Here is a 24,632-nt window from a genome sequence, read left to right on the forward strand (position 1 = left end):
AAGATCAGAAGTTGTATGTGGCCTTATTTTCTATGTTCTGCTTCCTAAACCCCTAGGTTGCTAAGATCCTAATTCAATGTGTAACTACTCATGAATTCACACTGGTCAAAGTGATGGTACAAGTAAATATTAATGTTAAATAATGAATTAATGGTGTTAAAGAAAAATTCCAAGATGATGGTAAACAAAAATTCAGACATTTTTTCAATCACTTCATAATAAATGTACCTAATGGACATGAGTTTGAGTGAACTCTGGGAGTTGGTGATGGACAGCGAGGCCTGGTGTGCTGTGATTCAGGGGTCGCAAAGAGTCGGACACGACTGAGCGACTGAACTAAACTGAACCGAACTGAAATAAAATTTTGCTGAGACATATTTTATAGTCTTAACTTCATAGTTCTTAAAACCTGGCTTTGAAATTTTGTGAACCACAAATAAATTGTGTCTGCTTTATAGCTGAAAAATATGAGTATTTAGTGGAAGAAACAACTAAAGGAAGAGCACATTAGCAAAAGAGAAGGAAATAGTATGAGACAGATCAAAAGACCAGTGAAATATGGCCCCATTGCATGCTATGGAGTTTGAAGAGTTATGTCACTAAGTGTAAGATAGGTTTTTAAGAAAGCATTTTTATGAACAGAAACAAAAGCTTTAACCACCCTGGGAGTATAAACCTCAACTTTTAGAGTAATTTTGAAATATCTTCCAGTAGAGAATATGGCACCAGGAGGTTCAGTTCAAGCAGGAAGAGGTCTGTAATAACAAGATGGATACCCAGCTTCTCTCCTCTATCACTAGATAGATGCTCTCTGACCCCACCCCAAATAAGAGATTCCAAAACCACATGAGGTTTTGTGTGTTTCCCTAACACACCATTGGGAATTTCATTTTTAAACTTTTTCTGACTTAAACTTATGTTTTTCAGGAAGCCATTTCTTAAAATTCCATTGATTCTGAGGTCATTTACTTTGAGAAATCTTTAGCCAGGTATATCCTGTTAAAAATATACCATGGATAATGACCTTCCCGGTGGGAAGTACCATGCTCTTTGCACTGAGGTCCAGTATGTTGACAAGCAGATTAGACTGGGTTACCTGCCTGCTTTTATTTTTCTAGGACCAATTTCCCAGCACTTGGGATAAAAGCAACTTACAAATCCGGAGTTTCACTTCCTTCTTTGCTAACCAGCAATGCCAAAACAAAACTGTGCAAAACACTTTAGCAGCTTGAATACTGTGAGTTAAAGAAAAAGTGCTATAAGTTCATAACCATATTTTAATGTATAAATCAGGATTCAGCTTTTGGGCTTTGGTTTTTTGTCATTGTTTACTCAGGATAAAAGACATACTCCAGGAAACGTTCACTTTGAATGTTCACTCCAAGGTTCAAAGAACAAAGGAATAAGCAAATCATTTCAACAGCAACTCACCAATCAGTCTGGAATCTGCAGAATTCCTACAGATATGAGGTTGTATCCTAACCTTCAAAGGTGTCTAACAGAATTGGGAACATTTGCCTCTGTGTTTTACCTTCCGTATGTGATTCTGCTTTCATGTTTTTTACCATTGTGGTCTACATGCACATGATACATGATTCAATACAGCAAAACCTCAGTTGCTCAGCCTCTGAAGGATGCTTCAAATTCTGAAATAAAATGTATCAGACAGTCCTTAACTACCACTAGTAGAAAAAAAAATACTCGCACACCTGATCACTCTGAAAATAGCTCTTTTCAGCTTAAATACCAAGATCTATAAAACTCTTCCCTTCCTGGGTAGCAGAGTCAGGACAGAGACTAAGAATCTGTGTGCAGTTGGCCAAAGAGAAGATTCTACATGGCAGAAGCAAACTGTCTATATTTGATTGGCAATTGCATTCAATCTCCACAGGTACACAGAGTCTGGGAGTGGAAACAGGAGATTTTGTTGTTGTTCAATCACGAAATCACGTCTAAGTCTTTGCAACCCCATGGACTGCAGCACGCCAGACTCCTCTGTCCACCTCTGTCTTCTGGAGTTTGCTCAAACTCATGTCCATTGAGTCATTGATACCATCCAACCATCTCATCTTCTGTTGCTTCCTTTTCCTCCTGCATCAGGGTCTTTCCCAATGCATCCCAGCATCAGGGTCTTTCCAATGAATCACCTCATTGCATCAGATGGCCAAAGTACTGGAGCTTCAGGTTCACATCAGTCCTTCCAATAAGGTTGGTTTCCTATGGGATTAGCTGTTATTGATGTTCAAGCTTGTGCTTTGTGCAGTTACAGATAGAGAAGACGGATGTCCACCAAATTCATACAAAAACCTGTGTATCATGAAGCATCACTGAAAGGTATCCAAACAGTGAATGGTGAAAAGATGAATCAGGATTAAGTTGTTCACTTTGCTCTGCCACAAAAGGCTTGTGGCTTTGTAATACACACCCACATACTCACATGGACACAAATTTGTGCTTACTCTGAGATCAGATATTATTAACTTGTGAACTTAGTCACTTTCAGTTAACTATATTGCTTTCCATTCACAAGAATCTTCAGTCAAAGGACCTTTTGTAAGTTGGTTAAAAACATACCTGGAGCTGAAAGCTCACCCAGTGTGCAAATTTGGGACAAATTGAGCAACCAAATAGGTAATATAGTATTGAATTAAGTTATCTGAGCATTTTGTTCTCACTGTATAGTCCTGGTGAGTATAAAATAATACCCATGAGTAAATGATGATGTAAACACATAAGAGAATAATTTAGCATATAATTAGTTCCCTGATGGCTCAGTGGTAAAGAATCCACCTGCCAATGCAGGAGATGCAGTTTAAATCCCTAAATTGGAAAGATCCCTTGGAGAAGGAAATGGTAAACCATTTCAGTATTCTTGCCTGTGAAATCCCATGGACAGAGGAGCCTGGTAGGCTACAGTCCTTGAGGTCAGAAAACTGCTGGACATGGCTTAGTGACTACTAAACAAAAAGAGAAGACCCAAATCTCCCATAAAAAAAATTCCAAATAATTTATGTAGCTTCTCCCCCTCAAGGAGGTAGACTAAATAACTCACCATGCCTTGAGCAAGGGTTGTTCTTAAATACTTGCTTCCAAAGAATAAGGTATGAAATGTGGGAGGGATTACAGTAGAGAAACCTGGCAAACACTGCTTGAGCCTCGAGATCAGTGATCATTTCATGATTGACAGGACATGTTGATAGAATGTGACCTTGATAAGATGTGTGAGAATGATACTTTTTCTTTCTGGTTTTTCTCCTCAAAACCTGTGACACTAGTCATATTGTTACTGAAAGTTGGGGTCTATCTGCTTGCGACTCAAAAACCAATAAAGAGGCCAGGGGGAAAGGAAAGTTTGCTTTATTTCAGATGCCCATACTGAGGCAGGGGGAGAGGGGTGGTAGGACATCTGTCCAAAGACCACCATCCTCCTTTGACAATCAGTGGGTATGAACTTTTATAGTCTGATGGAGGGGGGCTCCATGCAGAAACAGAATAGTCAGTTCTGACAGTCATCTTGAAATTGGTCATCGGTAGTCTGACCAACATCATCTTGGTTGTTTTAGGTACAGTTATTCTTCATTTCCAGAGTTGATTTGTTCCCACCTCCTTGAGGCCAATTCTTGGAACTGTGGCAGCTTATGTCATGGGTATAGTCTTGTCATCACATAGTTAACTTCTCCAATTAAAACTTTGGTGAAATTTTTCCAAAGACAAAATGCAGGCAGAGGACATGGGGTGGGTGGCAAGGACCATAGGATCCTGCTTATTTCAATATAACATGAGACAAACAGTATATAGACCTTTATTGATTGTTGTGTTACAAAACTACTTGAGCAACACTTAAAAACAAGGAAAGTCTGATAAGCTGTCATAGACCAGAGGAGGCCAAAGACACATCTTGAATACATATAACGATGCTTTCTGGATGGTATTCTGGAACAGAAAAAGTACATTAGGGGAAAAACTAGTGAAATAAAAGTAAACAGTGGTGTTTAGTTAATGGTGACGTACCAATGTCAGTTCCCTAATTGTGGTAAATGTACCATAATAATGAAAAATGATAACAAGAAGGGAAATTGAGTGTGGGATTTGGGAGGTGCTTTGCACAATTTTTGCAACTTTTCTAAAATCTAAAGTTATTCTAAAATAAAACTACCTTTTAGAAGTATGTATACACACACACAATGTATCTGGATTGTAGAGACCCTAATGACAATTACAGCTGAGATAATCAAACTTCATTAAGCAGTCTTTATGAGAAATAACCTTAAGACTACCTGCTAGCCAAAATTCAGTTCAGTTCAGTCACTCAGTCGTGTCCGACTCTTTGTGACCCCATGAAGCGCAGCACGCCAGGCCTCCCTGTCCATCACCAACACCCAGAGTTCACCCAAACCCAGGTCTATTGAATTGGTGATGCCTTCTAACCATCTCATCCTCTGTGGTCCCCTTCTCCTCCTGCCCTCAATCTTTCCCAGCATCAGGGTCTTTTCAGATGAGTCAGCTCTTCACATCAGGTGGCCAAAGTACTGGAGTTTCAGCTTCAATATCAGTCTTTCCAATGAACTCTCATGACTGATCTCCTTTACGATGGACTGGTTGGCTCTCCTTGCAGACCAAGGGACTCTCAAGAGTCTTCTCTAACACCACACACAGTTCAAAAGCATCAATTCTGGGGAAGGAACAAGATGGCAGAAGAATAGGATGGCGAGACCACTCTCTCCCCAACAAATTCATCAAAACATTTGAATGCGGAGTAAAGTCCACAAAACAACTTCTGAATGCTGGCAGAGGACATCAGGCACCCAGAAAAGCAGCCCATTGTCTTCGAAAGGAGGTGGGAAAAAACATAAAAGATAAAAAGAGAGACAAAAGAGGTAAGGACGGAGCACCGTCCCGGGAAGGGAGGCTTTAAAAAGAGAGAAGTTTCCAAACACCAGGAAACACTCTCGTTGGCTAGTCTGTGGTGAGCCTTGGAACCTCAGAGGGCCACATAACTGGGTGGAAAAAGAAAGAAATAATTAAAACCCACAGATTACCCGCCAAAGCGTAACTCCCAGCGGAGAAGCAGCGCAGACTCCTGCATACGTCATTAGCAAGCGGGGGCTGGGCAGGGATGAGCCGGCTGAACTGCTTAGAGAGAGGACTGGGCTTGAATGCCGCGAGAACAATCTGCCAGAACTACCTGGGGATAGCAAAGCAGACTGAGATAACTTCCCCACAAAAAGGCGGAAAGCTCTAACCTAAGACTCCGCCAACCTTGCTCACAGAACAAAGGACTGAGCAGAGCGAGCCAGCTGCAGTCGGCCCATCCCCCATCCCCCCGCCAAGACAGGCAAGGGAGGGCAGCCAGAGCCAGAGGGGGCAACCACGGCCCCTGAAACGCATCCAATACAAACTGCAGGCAGGATTGTTGCTAATGAAGACTTCTTGGACTCGGGCCAGTCAATATCCACTTGAGAAGGTGCACTGCTTATACACCAAGAAAACCGAGTGGCAAGGACTGGGGAGGTGATAAGTCGCAGCAACTGCGCTCACCAAACACCTGGTCACATGAGCTGCTCAGACCGGGGAAGGCACAAAACGCAGACCCAGCCAAGTAGGCGCCTTTGTGGAGTACCTGAGAAACTGAACTTGAGACGCTCAGACCTGGGAAGTGCATACAACCCAGCACCAGCCTCAGACAGTTCCCGGCAGAGCAACCTAGAGCCTGTGCAGTGTAGACTGGGATAACACATGCGCTGTGAGCAGGGGAAAACCCAGTGTGGCTGAGACACTGCGAGCACTCCCCACAGACGCCAGAGGTATTTGTCTGCAGCATTCCTCCCTTCCCAGAACAGGACTGAACTACTGACCCTTAAAAAGTGTCCACATGTCCCCTAGTGTCAGGGAAGAAATTAGACACTGAGGAGACCAGCAAACAGAAGCTAAAACAGAGGGAACCACCTTGGAAATGACAGATAGAGAAGGCTAGAGACTACTCCAAGAATAAGACCAAAAACCAGAGGCAAGAGGCTTAAGCCCGAATCCTGAGAACACCAGAGAACTCCTGACTCCAGGGAACATTAATCGATAGGAGCTCATCAAATGCCTCCATACCTGCACTAAAACCAAGCACCACCCAAGGGTCAACAAGTTCCAGAGCAAGACATACCACGCAAATTCTCCAGCAACACAGGAAAGTAGCCCTGAGCTTCAATATACAGGCTGCCCAAAGTCACTCCAAACCCACTGACATCTCATAACTCATTACTGGACACTTCATTGCACTCCAGAGAGAACAAATCCAGCTCCACCCACCAGAACACCGACACAAGTTTCCCTAACCAGGGAACGTTGACAAGTCACCCGTCCAACCCCACACACAGTGAGGAAACTACATAATAAAGAGAACTCCACAAACTGCCAGAAGAGGGAAAGGCCACCCCAAGCAAAGCAATATAAGCAAGACGAAGAGGCAGAGAAATACCCAGCAAGTAAAGGAACAAGATAAATGCCCACCAACCCAAACAAACGAGGAAGATATAGGGAATTTACCTGATAAAGAATTTCAAATTTTGATGGTGAAAATGATTCAAAATCTTGAAAGCAAAATGGAGTTACAGATAAATAACCTGGAGAAAAGGATTGTGAAGATGGAAGAAAGGTTTAATAAGGACTTAGAGGAAATAAAAAAGAGTGAATATACAATGAATAATGCAATAGATGAGATCAGAAACACTCTGGAGGGAACAAACAGTAGAATAACAGAGGCAGAAGACAGGATAAGCGAACTAGAAGATAGAATTGTAGAAATAAATGAAACAGAGAGGAAAAATAAAAACAAATTAAAAGAAATGAGGACAACATTAGAGACCTCTGGGACAATGTTAAACATGCCAACATTCGAATCATAGGAGTCCCAGAAGAAGAAGACAAAAAGAAAGACCATGAGAGAATATTTGAGGAGATAATAGTTGAAAACTTCCCTAAAATGGGGAAAGAAATAATCACCCAAGTCCAAGAAACCCAGAGAGTCCCCAACAGGATAAACCCAACGCGAAATACTCCAAGACACATATCAATCAAATTAACAAAGATCAACCCAAAGAACCAATATTAAAAGCAGCAAGGGAAAAGCAGCAAATAACACACAAGGGGATTCCCATAAGGATAACAGCTGATCTTTCAACAGAAACTTTTCAGGCCAGGAGGGAATGGCAGAGCATACTTAAAGTGATGAAAGAAAATAACCTACAGCCCAGATTGCTGTACCCAGCAAGGATCTCATTCAAATATGAAGGAGAAATCAAAAGCTTTACAGACAAGCAAAAGCTGAGAGAATTCAGCATTACCAAACCAGCTCTTCAACAAATGCTAAAGGATCTTCTCTAGACAGGAAACACAGAAAGACTTTATAAACTCGAACCCAAAGCAATAAAGAAAATGGCAACGGGATCATACTTATCAATAATTACCTTAAACGTAAATGGGTTGAATGCCCCAACCAAAAGACAAAGGCTGGCTGAATGAATACAAAAACAAGAACCCCATATAAGTTGTCTACAAGAGACCCACCTCAAAACGAGGGACACATACAGACTGAAAGTGAAGGGCTGGAAAAAGATATTCTATGCAAATAGAGACCAAAAGAAAGCAGGGGTAGCAATACTCATATCAGACAAAATAAACTTTAAAACAAAGGCTGTGAAAAAAGACAAAGAAGGAAATTACATAATGATCAAAGGATCAATCCAAGAAGAAGATATAAGAATTATAAATATTTATGCACCCAACATAGGAGCACGGCAATATGTAAGACAATTGCCAACAAGTATGAAAGGGGAAATTAACAACAATGCAATAACAGTGGGAGATTTTAATACCCCACTTACATCTATGGATAGATAACTAAACAGAAAATTAACAAGGAAACACAAACTTTAAATGATACAATAGACAAGTTAGACCTAATAGATCTCTATAGGACAGTTCACCCCAAAACAATGAATTTCACCTTTTTCTCAAGCATACACGGAAACTTTTCCAGGATAGATCACATCCTTGGCCATAAATCTAGACTTGGTAAATTCAAAAAAATTGAAATCATTCCAAGCATCTTTTCTGACTAAAATGCAGTAAGATTAGATCTCATTTACGGAAGAAAAACCATTAAAAATGCCAACATATGGAGGCTGAACAACATGCTGCTGAATAATGAACAAATCATAGAAGAAATCAAAAGAGAATTAAAAATATGTATAGAAATGAATGAAAATGAAAACACAACAACAGAAAAACTCTGGGACACTGTAAAAGCAGTGCTAAGGGGGAAGTTCATAGCAATACAGGCGCACCTCAATTAACAAGAAAAAAGTCAACCAAATAACCTAACCCTACATCTAAAGAAACTAGAAAAGGAAGAAATGAAGAACCCCAGGGTCAGTAGAAGGAAAGAAATCGTAAAAATCAGGGCAGAGATAAATGCAAAAGAAACAAAAGAGACCATAGCAAAAATCAACAAAGCCAAAAGCTGGTTCTTTGAGAAGGTAAATAAAATTGACAAACCACTAGCCAGACTCATCAAGAAACAAAGGGAGAAGAACCAAATCAATAAAATTAGAAATGAAAATGGAGAGATCACAACCGACAACACAGAAATACAAAGGATTATTAGAGAATACTATCAGCAATTATATGGCAATAAAATGAATAACCTGGAAGAAATGGACAAATTCCTAGAAAAGTACAACTTTACAAAACTGAACCAGGAAGAAATAGAAAATCTGAACAGACCCATCACAAGCAAGGAACTAGACGCTGTAATCAGAAATCTTCCAGCAAACAAAAGCCCAGGTCCAGACGGCTTCACAGCTGAATTCTACCAAAAATTTAGAGAAGAGCTAACACCTATTCTACTCAAACTCTTCCAGAAAATTGCTGAGGAAGGGAAACTTCCAAACTCATTCTATGAGGCCACCATCACCCTAATCCCAAAACCTGGTAAAGATCCCACACACAAAAAAAAAAAAAACTACAGGCCAATATCACTGATGAACATAGATGCAAAAATCCTTAACAAAATTCTAGCAATCAGAATCCAACAACACATTAAGAAGATCATACATCATGACCAAGTGGGCTTTATCCCAGGAATGCAAGGATTCTTCAATATCCGCAAATCAATCAACATAATACACCACATTAACAAACTGAAAAATAAAAATCACATGATTATCTCAATAGATGCAGAGAAAGCCTTTGACAAAATACAACATCCATTTATGATAAAAACCCTCAAGAAAGTGGGAATAGAAGGGACATATCTCAACATAATAAAAGCTATATATGATAAACCCACAGCAAACATTATCCTCAATGGTGAAAAACTGAAAGCATTTCCCCTAAAGTCAGGAACAAGACAAGGGTGCCCACTCTCACCACTACTATTCAGCATAGTTCTGGAAGTGTTGGCTACAGCAATCAGAGCAGAAAAAGACATAAAAGCAATACAAATTGGAAAAGAAGAAGTAAAACTTCCACTGTTCCCCGATGACATGATCTTCTACACAGAAAACCCTAAAGACTCTACCAGAAAACTACTAGAGCTAATCAATGAATACAGTAAAGTTGCAGGATATAAAATCAGCACACAGAAATTCCCTGCATTCCTATACACTAATAATGAGAAAATAGAAAGAGAAATTAAGGAAACTATTCCATTCACTGTTGCAACAAAAAGAATTAAATACTTAGGAATATATCTACCTAAGGAAACAAAAGACTTGTACGTAGAAAACTATAAAACACTAGTGAAAGTAATCAAAGAGGACACTAATAGATGGAGAAATATACCGTGTTCGTGGATTGGAAGAATAAATATTGTAAGAGTATACTCCCCAAAGTAATTTATACATTCAATGCAATCCCTATCAAGCAACCAACGATATTTTTCACAGAGCTAGAACAAATAATCTCACAATTTGTATGGAAATATAAAAAACCTCAAATAGCCAAAGCAATCTTGAGGAAGAAAAATGGAACTGGGGGAATTAACCTGCCAGACTTCAGGCTCTACTACAAAGCCACAGTCATCAAGACAGTATGGTACTGGCATAAAGACAGAAATATAGATCAATGGAACAAAATAGAAAGCCCAGAGATAAATCCACGCACTTATGGACACCTTATCTTTGACAAAGGAGGCAAGAATATAAAATGGAGAAAAGATAGTCTCTTTAACAAGTGGTGCTGGGAAAACTGGTCAGCCACTTGTAAAAGAATGAAACTAGAACACTTCCAAACACCATACACCAAAATAAACTCAAAATGGATTAGAGAGCTAAATGTAAGACCAGAAACTATAAAACTCCTAGAGGAGTACATAGGCAAACATTCTCTGACATAAATCACAGCAGGATCCTCCAAGACCCATCTCCCAGAATATTGGAAATAAAAGCAAAAATAAACAAATGGGACCTAATTAAAATCAAAAGCTTCTGCACAGCAAAGGAAACTCTAAGCAAGGTGAAAAGACAGCCTTCAGAATGGGAGAAAATAATAGCAAATGAAGCAACTGATAAAGGATTAATCTCAAAAATATACAAGCAGCTCCTGCAGCTCAATTCCAGAAAAATAAATGATCCAATCAAAAAATGGGCCAATGAACTAAACAGACATTTCTCCAAAGAAGACATAAAGATGGTAACAAACACATGAAAAAATGCTCAACATCCCTCATAATCAGAGAAATGCCAATCAAAACCACAATGAGATACCATTTCACACCAGTCAGAATGGCTGCTATCCAAAAGTCTACATGCAATAAATGCTGGAGAGTATGTGGAGAGAAGGGAACCCTCTTACACTGTTGGTGGGAATGCAAACTAGTACAGCCACTATGGAGAACAGTGTGGATATTCCTTAAAAAACTGGAAATAGAACTGCCATGTGATCCAGCAATCGCACTCCTGGGTATGCACACCAAGGAAACCAGAATTGAAAGAGACACATGTACTCCAATGTTCATTGCAGCACTGTTTATAATAGCCAGGACATGGAAGCAACCTAGATGTCCACCTGCAGATGAATGAATAAGAAAGCTTTGGTACATATACACAATGGAGTATTACTCAGCCATTAAAAAGAATACATTTGAATCAGTTCTAATGCGGTGGATGAAAGTAGAGCCTATTATACAGAGTGAAGTAAGCCAGAAAGAAAAACACCAATACAATATACTGACGCATATATATGGAATTTAGAAAGATGCGAATGATAACCCTGTATACGAGACAGCAAAAGAGACACAGGTGTATAGAACAGTCTTTGGGACTCTGTGGGAGAGGGTGAGGGTGGGATGGTTTGGGAGAATGGCATTGAAACATGTATATTATTATATGTGAAATGAATCACCAGTTCAGGGTCGATGCATGTTATAGGATGCTTGGTGCTGGTATGCAGGGATGACCCAGAGGGAGGATAAGGGGAGGAGGGAGGTGGGAGGGGGGTTCGGGAGGGGGAACTCATGTACACCCGGGGCGGATTCATGTCAATGTATGGCAAAACCAATCAATATAATATTGTAAAATTATTAGCCTCCAGTAAAAATTAAAAAAAAAAAAAAGCATCAATTCTTTGGTGCTCAGCTTTCTTTACAGTCCAACTCTCACATCCACACATGACAATGGAAAAACTTAGCCCTGACTAGACGGACCTTTGTTGGCAAAGTAATGTCTCTGCTTTTTAATATGCTGTCTAGGTTGGTCATAACTTTCCTTCCAAGGAGTAAGCGTCTTTTAATTTCATGGCTGCAGTCACCATCTGCAGTGATTTTGGAGCCCAGAAAAATTAGGTTTTCTCTTTGTACACTTAAAATTGCACTGATGGATCACTACACTCCATTAGTTATCTCCTTCCACTCTCAAAATAAAAGGAATCTATTAGCCCTTGCCCTCCTCATAGGAAACAGGCAGGTCTGACACAAAAGTGTATTACTTGGCAAGAGTACAGATGTCTTCACAGCACATTCTTCAGTCTTCCAACTATCAGATAAAACTAAAACAATCTAAAAAAGACAAAGTTCTACCAACTTTTGCAGCTAAATGTTTAAACTAAAGCAGTACTTGGAGGAAAGTCTGAAACCTTAACGTTTTGACAACACTGGCTTGTCTTTTCTAGCCTTTTTTTTTTTTTTTTTGCATAGGAGAAGTATTTGACATTAAAATAGAAAACATCCCACTCGTTCCCTTTCCTGGTACCTAAGAATTGTTTCTCTCTTTCTGAGTGTAGTATGGTAAGCAACAGAGACCCTCAGGAGAGTTTTCCTATTAATCACATGGAGAGTTTGGTATCATCATTGTATGCTCGTTTCATATGGACACACAGTCACACTGTGTGGCAGTGCTGGTGTGTCTTTCCACAACTACTTGCAGGATAACTCAACAAGATAATAGTCAAGGTCAAGCTAATCACATCTTAGTAGCACTTTAACAGTTTTAATATAAAAGTTATTTACAAATGAAAACTTTGGAGGACAAAAATACATTTCCTGTGGCATATTTTTAGTTCTTATGTTCATTGATATATCAGTAATATTCCACAAGTTTGACCACTTCCTACAGTTTAAAGCAGTATGCTCCCTGCTGCTGCTGCTGTTAAGTCACTTCAGTCGTGTCCGACTCTGTGCGACCCCATAGACGGCAGCCCACCAGGCTCCCCCGTCCCTGGGATTCTCCAGGCAAGAACACTGGAGTGGGTTGCCATTTCCTTCTCCAATGCATGAAAGTGAAAAGTGAAAGTGAATTCACTCAGTCATGTCTGACTCGTAGCAACACCATGGACTGCAGACTACCAGGCTCCTCTGTCCATGGGATTTTCTAGGCAAGAGTACTGGAGTGGCTTGCCATTGCCTTCTCCGAGTATGCTCCCTAAATAGGTACAAATATCTGTACAACACCATGCACCTGTTCTGCCATTTCTATTTCTTTGTGCTTGCAGCAATATTATTTTGCAATCTGTATTGTGTACAACATGATGGAATCTTGCATTTGCTCAGAACTTCTTGTGATCTACAGCTAATGTAAACAACAGCATATACTATACACTATGACATGATGCATATACACCATAGCAACTGGTGATACTTTAGAGTAAACAAAATTAATTGACTACCCCATCTATAAAGTAGTTTCTATTTCATTTGTTTGTGAAGTGATGTTCAGTTCAGTTCAGTCACTTAGTCATGTCTGACTCTTTGCGACCCCATGAACCACAGCACGCCAGGCCTCCCTGTCCATCACCAACCCCCGGAGTTCACTCAAACTCATGTCCATTGAGTTGGTGATGCCATCCAGCCATCTCATTCTCTGTCGTCCCCTTCTCCTCCTGCCCCTAATCCCTCCCAGGATCAGAGTCTTTTCCAGTGAGTCAACTCATTGCATGAGGTGGCCAAAGTATTGGAGTTTCAGCTTTAGCATCAGCCCTTCCAATGAACACCCAGGAATGATCTCTCTGCTTATTTAACTTATATGCAGAGTACATCATGAGTAACACTGGGCTGGAAGAAGCACAAGCTGGAATCAAGATTGCCGGGAGAAATATCAATAACCTCAGATATGCAGACAATACCACCTTTATGGCAGAAAGTGAAGAGGAACTAAAAAGCCTCTTGATGAAGCGATGTTAATATTGTTAAATTAAAGAAATGTCTTCTCTGAGGAACCCTATAGTTTAGTTCCTCATTAAAAATATATTTAACCTATTTCAAAATAATATTATGAATATTAATAATTACCTTCAGTTCAGCTCAATTCAGTTGCTCAGTCATGTCCGACTCTTTGCAACCCCATGGACTACACCAGCCAGGCCTCCCTTTTCATCACCAATTCCCGGAGTTTACTCAAGAGAGAGATTAAGGGACCTTTCTTTTACCCTAAGGTATTACAACTTATGTGAAATTATATCCTAAAACATAAGGCTTTAAATTTTCCAGGAAAATTTTACATTCATTTTCCTAGCTGCATACTTTGCATAGAAGGGGACGACAGAGAATGAGATGGCTGGATGGCATCACCGACTTGATGGAGATGAGTTTGAGTGAGCTCCGGGAGTTGGTGATGGACAGGGAGGCCTGACGTGCTGTGATTCATGGGTCCAACTCTTTGTGACCTCACGGGCTGTAGCACACAAGGCATCCTTGTGTATCACCAACTCCTGAAGCTTGCTCAAACTCATGTACATTGAGTTGGTGATGCCATTCAATGCTCTCATCTTCTGTTGTCCCCATCTCCTCCTGCCTTCAGTTTTCCCCAGCATCAGGGTCTTTTCTAATGAGTCAGTTCTTCGTATCAGGTGGCCAATGTATTGGAGCTTCAGCTTCAGCATCAGTCCTTTCAATGAACACCCAGGACTGATCTCTTTTAGGATGGTCTAGTTGGATCTCCTTGCAGTCCAAGGGACTCTCAAGAGTCTTCTCCAACACCACAGTTGAAAAGCATCAATTCCTCACTGCTCAGTTTTCTTTATGGTCCAACTCTCAGCTCCACACATGACTACTGGAAAAACCATAGCTTTGACTAGATGAACATTTGTTGGCTAAATAATGTCTCTGCTTTTTAATATGCTGTCTAGTTTTGTCACAGCTTTTCTTCCAAGGAGCAAGTGTCTTTTACTTTCAAGGCTGCTGTCACCATCTGCAGTGATTTTGGAGCCCAAGAAAATGAAGTCTGTCACTCTCTCCATTGTTTCCCCATCTAATTGCCATGAAGTTACAGGACAGAATGCCCTTGACTTCGGTTTCTGAATATGAGTTTTAAGCCAGCGTTTTCATTCTTTCTTTCACTTTGATCAAGAAGCTCTTTAGGTACTCTTTGCTTTCTGCCACAAGTGTGGTGTCATCTGCATATTTGAGGTTATTGATATTTCTCCCAGCCATCTTGATTCCAGCTTGCGCTTCCTCCAGTTCAGCACTTCTCATGATGTACTCTGCATATAAATTAAACAAGCAGAGTGACAATATACAGCCTTTACGTAGTCCTTTCCTGATTTGGAAGCAGTCCATTGTTCCATGTCTGGTTCTAACTGTTGCTTTTTGACCTACATAAAGATTTCTCAGGATGCAATCCAGGCCAGACTTGAGGGATGCAAGGTGCGTGTTCCCCCTTCTGGGAGAAAGAATAGAATAATTCACCTGTACCTGCTTGTTCACCTCCCTGTATTCCTGAAACCTCTTGAACACTGGCTGGGTCTATGCTCACTCTTATCCATCTCTGGGCCTTACCGGAAGCCTCACTGGGTAATTCATAAGATGGCAGAGTAGAAGGATATGCGCTCATCTTCTCCTGTGAGAAGTCAAAAACTGCAACTAATAACCATCAACAGGAGAATGTTGAGTCGCACCAAAAAGATACCCCACATCCAAGGGCAAAGGGGAAGCCCTAAAAAGATGGTAGAAGGGGCAAAATCATGTTTAGAATCAAATCCCAAACCCACCAGAGACCCTCAGAGGACTCAAACTAAATCTTGTTTGCAGCAAGACCCAGGGACTCTACAAGAGACTGAGCCATACCTGCCTTTGAAATGGATATATACATAGATAGTTAATTAAATAAATAGGTAGATAGGTAGGCAGATAGATAGATAGACAGACAGATGACAGAGACTGATGAGAGAGAAAGAGAAACTTTATGGAAAATATTAAAAATTAAATGAAACATTGTCTTTTCCCTTGTGGGTTTGTAGTCACATGTACTGACAGGTATAACAAAGAAGACTCAAATTTTCTAGGAAAATGAACAAAAATATATGATTTAAAGTCAAAGAAACTGCAATTTAATTTCACCTGTGAAATACTAATTAGAAAAGATCCAAGTACCAGTATGTTCACTGCAGCATGATTCACAATACATAAAGCAGGGAAGCAACCCACTGTCTATTGACAGATGAATGAATGAGGAAAATGCTGTATATTCAGTGGAATATTATTCAACCATAAAGAAAATGAAATCTTGCCATTTGAGACATACATAGGCAAGCCTAGAGAGAATTATGCTAAGTGAAATATGTCAGGCAGAAGAAGACAAACACTGTATGATATCACTCATATGTGGAATCTAAAAACAAAACAAATGAACAAAAGTAACAAAAGATAAACAAGAATCATAGAAACAAAGAATAAATACGTGATTCCCGGAGGGGAGGGTGGAGGGAGGAAAGAAATAGGTGAGGGAGATTAAGGGGTAAAAGCTTCTAGTTGAAAAATAAATTCATTATAAGTATGAAATATAAGGTGTGGGGACTATGGTCAATAAATATATCACCTGATGTAAAACAAAAACTAACATAATATAAATAAATTATATCTCAAAACAAACTCAAAAAAAGATCAGATATGTGGTAACCAGAGGTGGGGGAGTGGAGGCAAACTGAATGAAGATGATCAAAAGATACAAACTTTCAGTTATAAAATAAGTAAGCACTAGGGCTTCCGAAGTGGTGCTAGTGTTAAAGAACCCATCTGTTAATGCAGGAGAAACAAGGGACATAAGTTTGATCCCCAGGTCTGGAAGACTTTCTTTCATAGGGAATGGTAACCCATTCCAGTATTCTTTTCTGGGAAATTCCATGGAGAGAAGAGCCCGGGGTGCTACAGTTCTTGGGGTTGCAAAGAGTCAGACACCACTGAGCACAAACACACATCTGTGTTACTAACCCATGGATGTAATGTACAATATGATAAGTATTATTAACACTAGAAGGTCAATGATAAAGAATATTCAAACTTGAGTTCAGCTGCTAGCAAGGTTATGCTCAAAATCCTTCAAGTTAGACTTCAGCAGTATGTGAACTGAGAACTTTCAGATGTACAAGCTGGATTTAGAAAAGACAGATGAAACAGAGATCAAATTGACAGCATTCATTGGATCATAGAGAAAGCAAGAGAGGTCAAGAAAAATATCTACTGCTGCTTCACTGACTATGCTAAAGCCTTTGTGGATCACAACAAATTGTGGAAAATGCTTAAAGAGATGGGAGTACCAGTCAATCTTACTTGTCTCCCGAGAAACCTGTATGTGGGTCAAGAAACAACAGTTAGAATGAGATATGAAACAACTGACTGTTTCAAAATTGGCAAAGGAGCATGACAAGGCTGTATATTGTCACCTTGCTTATTTAAATTCTTTGCAGAGTACATCTTGCAAAATGCCAGGCTGGATGAAGCACAAGCTGGAATCAAGACTGCCAGGATAAATATCAACAACCTCAAATATGCAGACATACCAATCTAACAGAGGAAGTGAAGAGGAACTAAAGGGTTTCCTGAGTAGGTTAAAGAGGAGAGTGAAAAGCTGGTTTAAAACTCAACATTGAAAAAAAACAAACTAAGATCATGGCGTCTGATACCATCACTTCATGGCAAATAGAAGGGGGAAAAGTGGAAGCCAAGACAGATTTTACTTCTTGGGCTCCAAAATCATTGTGAACAGTAACTGCAGCTGTGAAATTAAAAGATGCTTCATCTTTGGAAGGAAAGCTTTGACAAACCTAGACAGCATACTAAAAAACAGAGATATCAGTTTGCTGACAAAGGTACATATAGTCAAGGCTATGGCTTTTCCAGTAATCACGTATGGATGTGAGAGTTGGACCTTAAAGAAGGCTGAGCACCAAAGAATTGATGCTTTCAAATTGTGGTGAGAAATACTTGAATTGCAAGGAGATTAAACCAGTCAATCCTGAAGGAAATCAACTCCCGATATTCATTGGAAGGACTGATGCTGAAGCTTCAGTACTTTTACCACCTGATGCAAAAAGCCGACTCATTGGAAAAGATCCTGATGCTGGGAAAGATTGAAAGCAAAAAAGCGAGCAGCAGAGGATGAAATGGTAGATAGCATTACTGACTCAACGGAAATGAATTTGAGCAAACTCTGGGAGACAGTGAGGGACAGGGGAGTCTGGTGTGCTGAAGTCCATGTTGTCACAGAGTTGGACATAACTCAGCGATTGAACAACAACAACATATTATAGACGAAAGTTGTTAAGAGAGTAAATCCTAAATGTTTTCATCACAAGAAAAAAATTCTATTAAGCAAATAAAATTGCTATATATATATGAGATGATAAATGTTCACTACATTTACGGTAATCACTTTGTGATGTATGTAAATCAAGTCATTATGTTGCACATCTTAAATTCATACAGTACTCTATGTTAATATTATCTCAATAAAACTAAAAGAAAAACAGGAAAATGCTGTATATAACCATTGGGAAGTGTTACAGAGGTTGTTGCAATGGTATGTGCTAAGTCACTTCAGCCATGTCTGACTCTTTGCAACTCTCTGGACTGTAGCCTGCCAGGCTCCTCTGTCTGTGTGATTCTCCAGGCAAGAATATGGAGTGGGTTCGTTTGCACTCCTCTAGCAGATCTTCCCCAACCAGGGATGGAACTCCTATATGTTATGTCTCCTGTATTGGCAGGTGGGTTCTTTATGACTATCACTGCCTGGGAAGCTCAGAAGAAAGTTTATGGTAAGAGTAGATTATTGGTAGTACTTGGTGGGTGTTCTCTTTAAGGAGTTCCAAAAGTTAGACACAATTCTCCAGGAGACACAGTCCTCCAGAAGACATGATTCTCCAGGCAAAATACTGGAGTGGGTAGCCATTCCCTTTTCCAGGGTATCATCCAGGTCCAGGGAACAAATCTGGGTCTCCTGCATTGCAGGAGGATTCTTTACTGTCTGAGCCATCAAGGAAGCCCAGATTGCAATGGTAGAAATGCAAAAAAGGGAATGGATAAGAGTGTAAAAGTAGCTTGAACAGTCTTGGAAATTAAGTTGTCATAGTGGGGAGAGTTTGCTCCACAACAAAAAGAAAACTTCAAAAAATCTTTGATGACCTTAAAAACTGTAATGCTGTAGAAAGAATCAGAGATTTAAGAGAAAACATCTGGTTGAGTGGAGACATGTAGGTTTGAGACAATGGAATAGACATTTTGTAACATCTATGTATATGGCTTATTAGATACTTGAGGGAAGAGGTCAGAGTTGGAGGAAACAGTACTTGAATACCTAAAACACAGGTAATAGTGATGAGATATCCATCTCTACAACAATATTCTCCTTTTCCTTTAATTTTCAAAGTGCCTAGTAAGCAATAGTTTCCTAAGTACAGTGAAGAGATGAAACAAGAATTTTATAGAAAATACCCTAACATGTTTCAGCAAATTCTACTGAAAACAGAGCACCACTTCACAGGATAGCTCAAGATTGCTTTGCTTCAAAGTTTCTTTCAGAATGAAATTATTCCATTCAGCCCCTCGTTTCAGATTCATCTGGTGTTACAACAGTGAGGGGATTATCATGTTAAAGATATTATCATTCAATATGGCACACTATTGAGTTCAAGGCTGTCAGAGACAACAAAAACTATCTGATTCTAATAAAAATAAAACCTTATCACTTCATTCCCATCATGACTGTGCAGGACATAAAACATTGGCTTTGTTGAAATGTCTACAGGACAAAAAAATATAAAACCATCACTCTATAATATCTAGGTCATTTCCAGTTAACCTATGTAGAAAAAGAGAGTTCAAAGGAAACACTTGTGAGTCCTTTTCTTGTTTGCTTCCACACTGAGCAGAGGCTTGCCAGCTGATGGGGGTTCCCATCCCTGTAGCATTCTTGAGAGCAGTCCAGAGATTGATGGGACAGAATACATCTGCTGAGCTACTGACAGCTCTACAGATCATGCCTCACTCGAGATAGAAACTCTGAAAAAATTGAACAGTAGATCCTTTTATAAATGTGCTTACTATCTTTAAAAGTGTGCCTTTGATGGCACAATATGGAAGAAATGCACTTATGTTTTATTTACTTTTAAAATTTTTATTGGAGTATAATTGATTTACAATGCTGTGTTAGTTTCTGCTGTACAGCAAAGTGGATCAGTTATACCTATACATATATCCACTTTTTTAGATTATATTTCCATATAGATCATTATAGAGTACTGAACAGAGTTCCCTGTGCTATTCAGTGGGTCCTGAATAGTTACGCATTTTATATATAGTAGAGATGTGTTTTTAAAAAGCACCGTACAACTTACTGGATGAGTATGTCATATTTTCTATTCCCACTTCAGTCCATATTATTCTTATGGACATAAAGAGAGTTGGGGTGGCAATAGAAGAAAAAACTGCCTTGGATGGTTTTATTCTAAAATAATGAAAGTACTTTAATGTTCTTCAAATCGTTGTTTCCTTCAAGGTCTTCAGGGTATAGTAGATAGCTATACCCATCTGCAACTGTCTCCACTTACAGGTTCTAATGCTGCAGTTTAATCTTCACTAGCCTAGGCATCATTGCTATTCAAAGGGGAGCTCTAAACTTCAAAACAATTTTCCAACTTATGACACAGATATGATTATATGAGAACAATTCACTTATTTCTGCAGTTCCCATTACTGCCTTTGAGCAGCTATTTACAAAGCAGTATGGGTGGGAAGATTGTTTTACCTTGGAATAAAAATGCCTTGCGCATGATATGAACAATCACAATTTCTACAGATAAACAAACATTGTACACAAGTATTTCCCAGGTGGTTCAGTGGTAAAGCCACCAATGCCAGAGACATGGGTTCAATCCCTGGGTCAGGAAGATCCCCTGGAGAAAGGATAGGCTACCTACTCCAGTATTCTGGGGCTTCCCTGGTGGCTCATAAGATAAAGAATTCACCTGCAGTGCAGGAGACCTAGGTTCAGTCCCTGGGTTGGGAAGATCTGGGATATTTTCCACAAAGTCTCTGAGATAGGACCACATCATCATTTGCTATTCCTCCCAATGATGCCCAAGGGGAAAGTGTATCCCAGTTATTACGACTGCAGGTTTTGGGGTCAAATAAACTTGCTACTCTCATTTTATATTTTGTGAGGTGTGTCTTATATGTTCTCTCCCCATATCTGCAGAACTGTTAAAATTCTTAACTTTGAGGTTATGCAGGGTTAGGAGAGAAAGTGTCCCCATCCTCAGGATTAATAGAAAAGTGTTCCAACAAAGGCGTTCAGACTTTGCTGTCTTTGTTGACTTCCATGACTTTGAACCTACTGCTAGACCTATGGTTTCCTGTATTTCTAGAGTAAAGACCCTATCTGAAGTGGATGTCGGTGCTAATTAGCAGTCATAAAAATAAGATGTTTCAATGACACATTATCCTAACTAGTGCCCAATTATGCTAACCTCTTTCCACTTGAAGAATTCAAGAGCATCATTTACTGTGCTAATCATACAATATCCTATACTACTTAAATTTTTTTCTCTTTTTGACAATTGGGCCACTATTAATCCATTCAGGTAAATATGAGCCATATTTTTAGCAAATTTGTACCCACTATTGGATTTGTTTGGTTTCATTCTGATTATTACTATTCACCATTGTAATCTGAAGTATTACTAAATTGCAAAGAATTGCAAATTTATGTCTTTTCCTAAATGGAAAAGTTGATACTTATAGGGTTACCTTCTTTCATTTTAATTTGTATTTATATTGTTAGACGGCTTCCCCAGTGTCTCAGTGGTAAAGAAACCCCCTGCAGTTCAGGAGACACAGGAGATGTGGGTTCAATCCCTGGGTTAGGAAGATCCCCTGGAGGAGAAATGGCAACCTACTACAATATTCTTGTCTGGAGAAACCCATGGACAGAAGGGACTGGTAAACTACAGTCTATGAGGTCACAAAGAGTTGGACATGATTATGCGATTGAGCATCTTGTAGTTAGGTATATAAAAATGCATGTAATATAGACATAATATATATATATGCTATTAAGCTAAATAATAAAAGGAACCTACCAGTAAGCTTAATATTAGATTTTACCAGCTTTGTCAAATCTATTTCTGTGTGCCCCTACCAGCTCATGATCTTTTCTCCTTTCAGGGATAAACACTATTTTGATATGCTTTATCTTCTCCTATTTTCTTTTTGCTTTAAAAAACATAATAATTGGAACACCATACGTATCCCCATATAAAAGTACTCAAAGTGAGAGCAGTGTTCTAAATTAAGAACGGAACACACATGGGGATAAAGAGATTATTTAAAATGCCATGCCTTTTGAGCAATTTATATCCATATGAATATCAAGTCCCAGTGCAATAGACTTTAAAATCTAGTTAAGACCAAAAGTACAATCAGCCAATTTCTAATAATTTCTAAAATAGTTCATTCTATTCACCTGAATATGTCCTATATTCTACAGTTTTGCTACTATATTTTAGGAACAATACATGTACTGTGTTTTCAAAATGTTTTCTTCATTTTAAAAGACTCAAGAAACAACTAAAGAAATAGATGTATTAACAATACTCAAGATTCTATGGAGACATGTGTGTGTTTTCAAAGTTTTATAATTACTTATTTAGGGTCAGTTCAGTTCAGTTCAGTTGCTCAGTCATGTCCGACTCTTTGTGACTCCATGAATCATAGCACGCCAGGCCTCCCTGTCCATCACCAACTCCTGGAGTTCACTCAAACTCATGTCCATTGAATCGGTGATGCCATACAGCCATCTCATTCTCTGTCAACCCATTTTCCTCCTGCCCCCAATCCCTCCCAGCATCAGGGTCTTTTCCAGTGAGTCAACTCTTCGCATGAGGTGGCCAAAGTACTGGAGTTTCAGCTTTAGCATCAGTCCTTCCAATGAATACCCAGGATTGATTTCTTTTTTTTTTTTTTCTGTAATTAATTTATTTTTTATTGGAGGCAAATTATTTTACAATATTATATTGGTTGGTTTTGCCATACATTGACATGAATTCGCCCCGGGTTTACATAAGTTCCCCCTCCTGAACCCCCCTCCCACCTCCCTCCTCCCTTTATCCTCCCTCTGGGTCATCCCCGCATGCCAGCCCCGAGCATCCTATAACATGCATTGACCCTGAACTAGTGATTCATTTCACATATGACAACATACGTATTGGACTGTCTGGATCTCCTTGCAGTCCAAGGGACTCTCAAGAGCCTTCTCCAGCACCACAGTTCAAAAGCATTCTTTAGGGTAAGTTTCTCTAATTGAGATGATCATAAATGAGATACAACATCTGGATACATATTGTTTAATTATATCCAGAAAAATGTGAAGAGCCCACCAACTTTACACTGCATTTGTTTTCACTAGAAACTTTGAATATACTTACCATTCAGTCAGTTCAGTTCAATTCAGTCACTCAGTCATGTGCGACTCTTTGCGACCCCATGAATTGCAGCACACCGGGCCTCTCTGTCCATCACCAACTCCCGGAGTTCACCCAAACTCATGTGCATTGAGTCGGTGATGCCATCCAGCCATCTCCTCCTCTGTTGTCCCCTTCTCCTCCTGCCCCCAATCCTTCCCAGCATCAGAGTCTTTTCCGGTGAGTCAACTCTTCGCATGAGGTGGCCAAAGTATTGGAGTTTCAGCTTTAGCATCAGTCCTTCCAATGAACACCCAGGACTGATCTCCTTTAGAATGGACTGGTTGGATCTCCTTGCAGTCCAAGGGACTCACAAGAGTCTTCTCCAGCACCACAGTTCAAAAGCATCAATTCTTTGGTGATCAGCTTTCTTCACAGTGCAACTCTCACATCCATACATGACACTGGAAAAGCCATAGCCTTGACTAGACAGACCTTGGTTGGCAAAGTAATATCTCTGCTTTTTAATATGCTATCTAGGTTGGACATAACCTTCCTTCCAAGGAGTAAGCGTCTTTTAATTTCATGGCTGCAATCAGCATCTGCAGTGATTTTGGAGCCCCAAAAAATAAAAAGTCTGACACTGTTTCTTCTGTTTCCCCATCTATTTGCCAGGAAGTGATGGGGCCAGATGTCATGATATTAGTTTTCTGAATGTTGAGCTTTAACCCAACTTTTTCACTCTCCTCTTTCACTTCCATCAAGAGACTTTTTAGTTCCTCTTCACTTTCTACCGTAAGGGTGATGTACTGACCATTAATATGTAGAGTATGTATTTGTCCATATTTTCATTGATTTGCTCAGCTTTTTCTTATTGTTCTCACAGGAAAATATAAATTCTTATTTTTTCATATGCTATTTTATTCCATAGTCATCAAACCTGGGTCTCCTGCACTGCAGGCAGAATTTTTTATCATCTGAGCCACCAGGAAAGCACCAACATTTATTTATTTATTTTTAATTGATTATTTTTTATTGGAGGCTAATTATTTTACAATATTATATTGGTTGGTTTCGCCAGCACCAACATTTATATATTAAACCATTTTTATGCACTTATTTAAAAATTGGATTTTAATCAAATCATGTGTAATTGATCCATATCTATTCTTTACTTACTATTTATATTCGAAACCAGTTTGCTATCTGTTTGCTTGGATTTTCTATTTTATTGGTTTGTATTTATTTAAATGTATTACTTTCATAAATATAAGCAACATGGAATATTAAAGCAATCACCTAGTTTAACCAAAACCTTTTTTAAAATATTCACAATATCAAAGAAAGGTAAAACTATAATCCATATAGTATCACTTATAAGATATATTATTCAAATTTGTATACAAATTCTTCTCATAATCAATTATGAAAATAAGTTATAATACTACCAATTATTACATTTGTCCAAGTTTTAGCTA

Source organism: Moschus berezovskii, chromosome 19 (assembly GCF_049115385.1).
Source record: "Moschus berezovskii isolate FMDL1 chromosome 19, NW_MosBer_1.0, whole genome shotgun sequence".
Classification (NCBI taxonomy): domain Eukaryota; kingdom Metazoa; phylum Chordata; class Mammalia; order Artiodactyla; family Moschidae; genus Moschus; species Moschus berezovskii.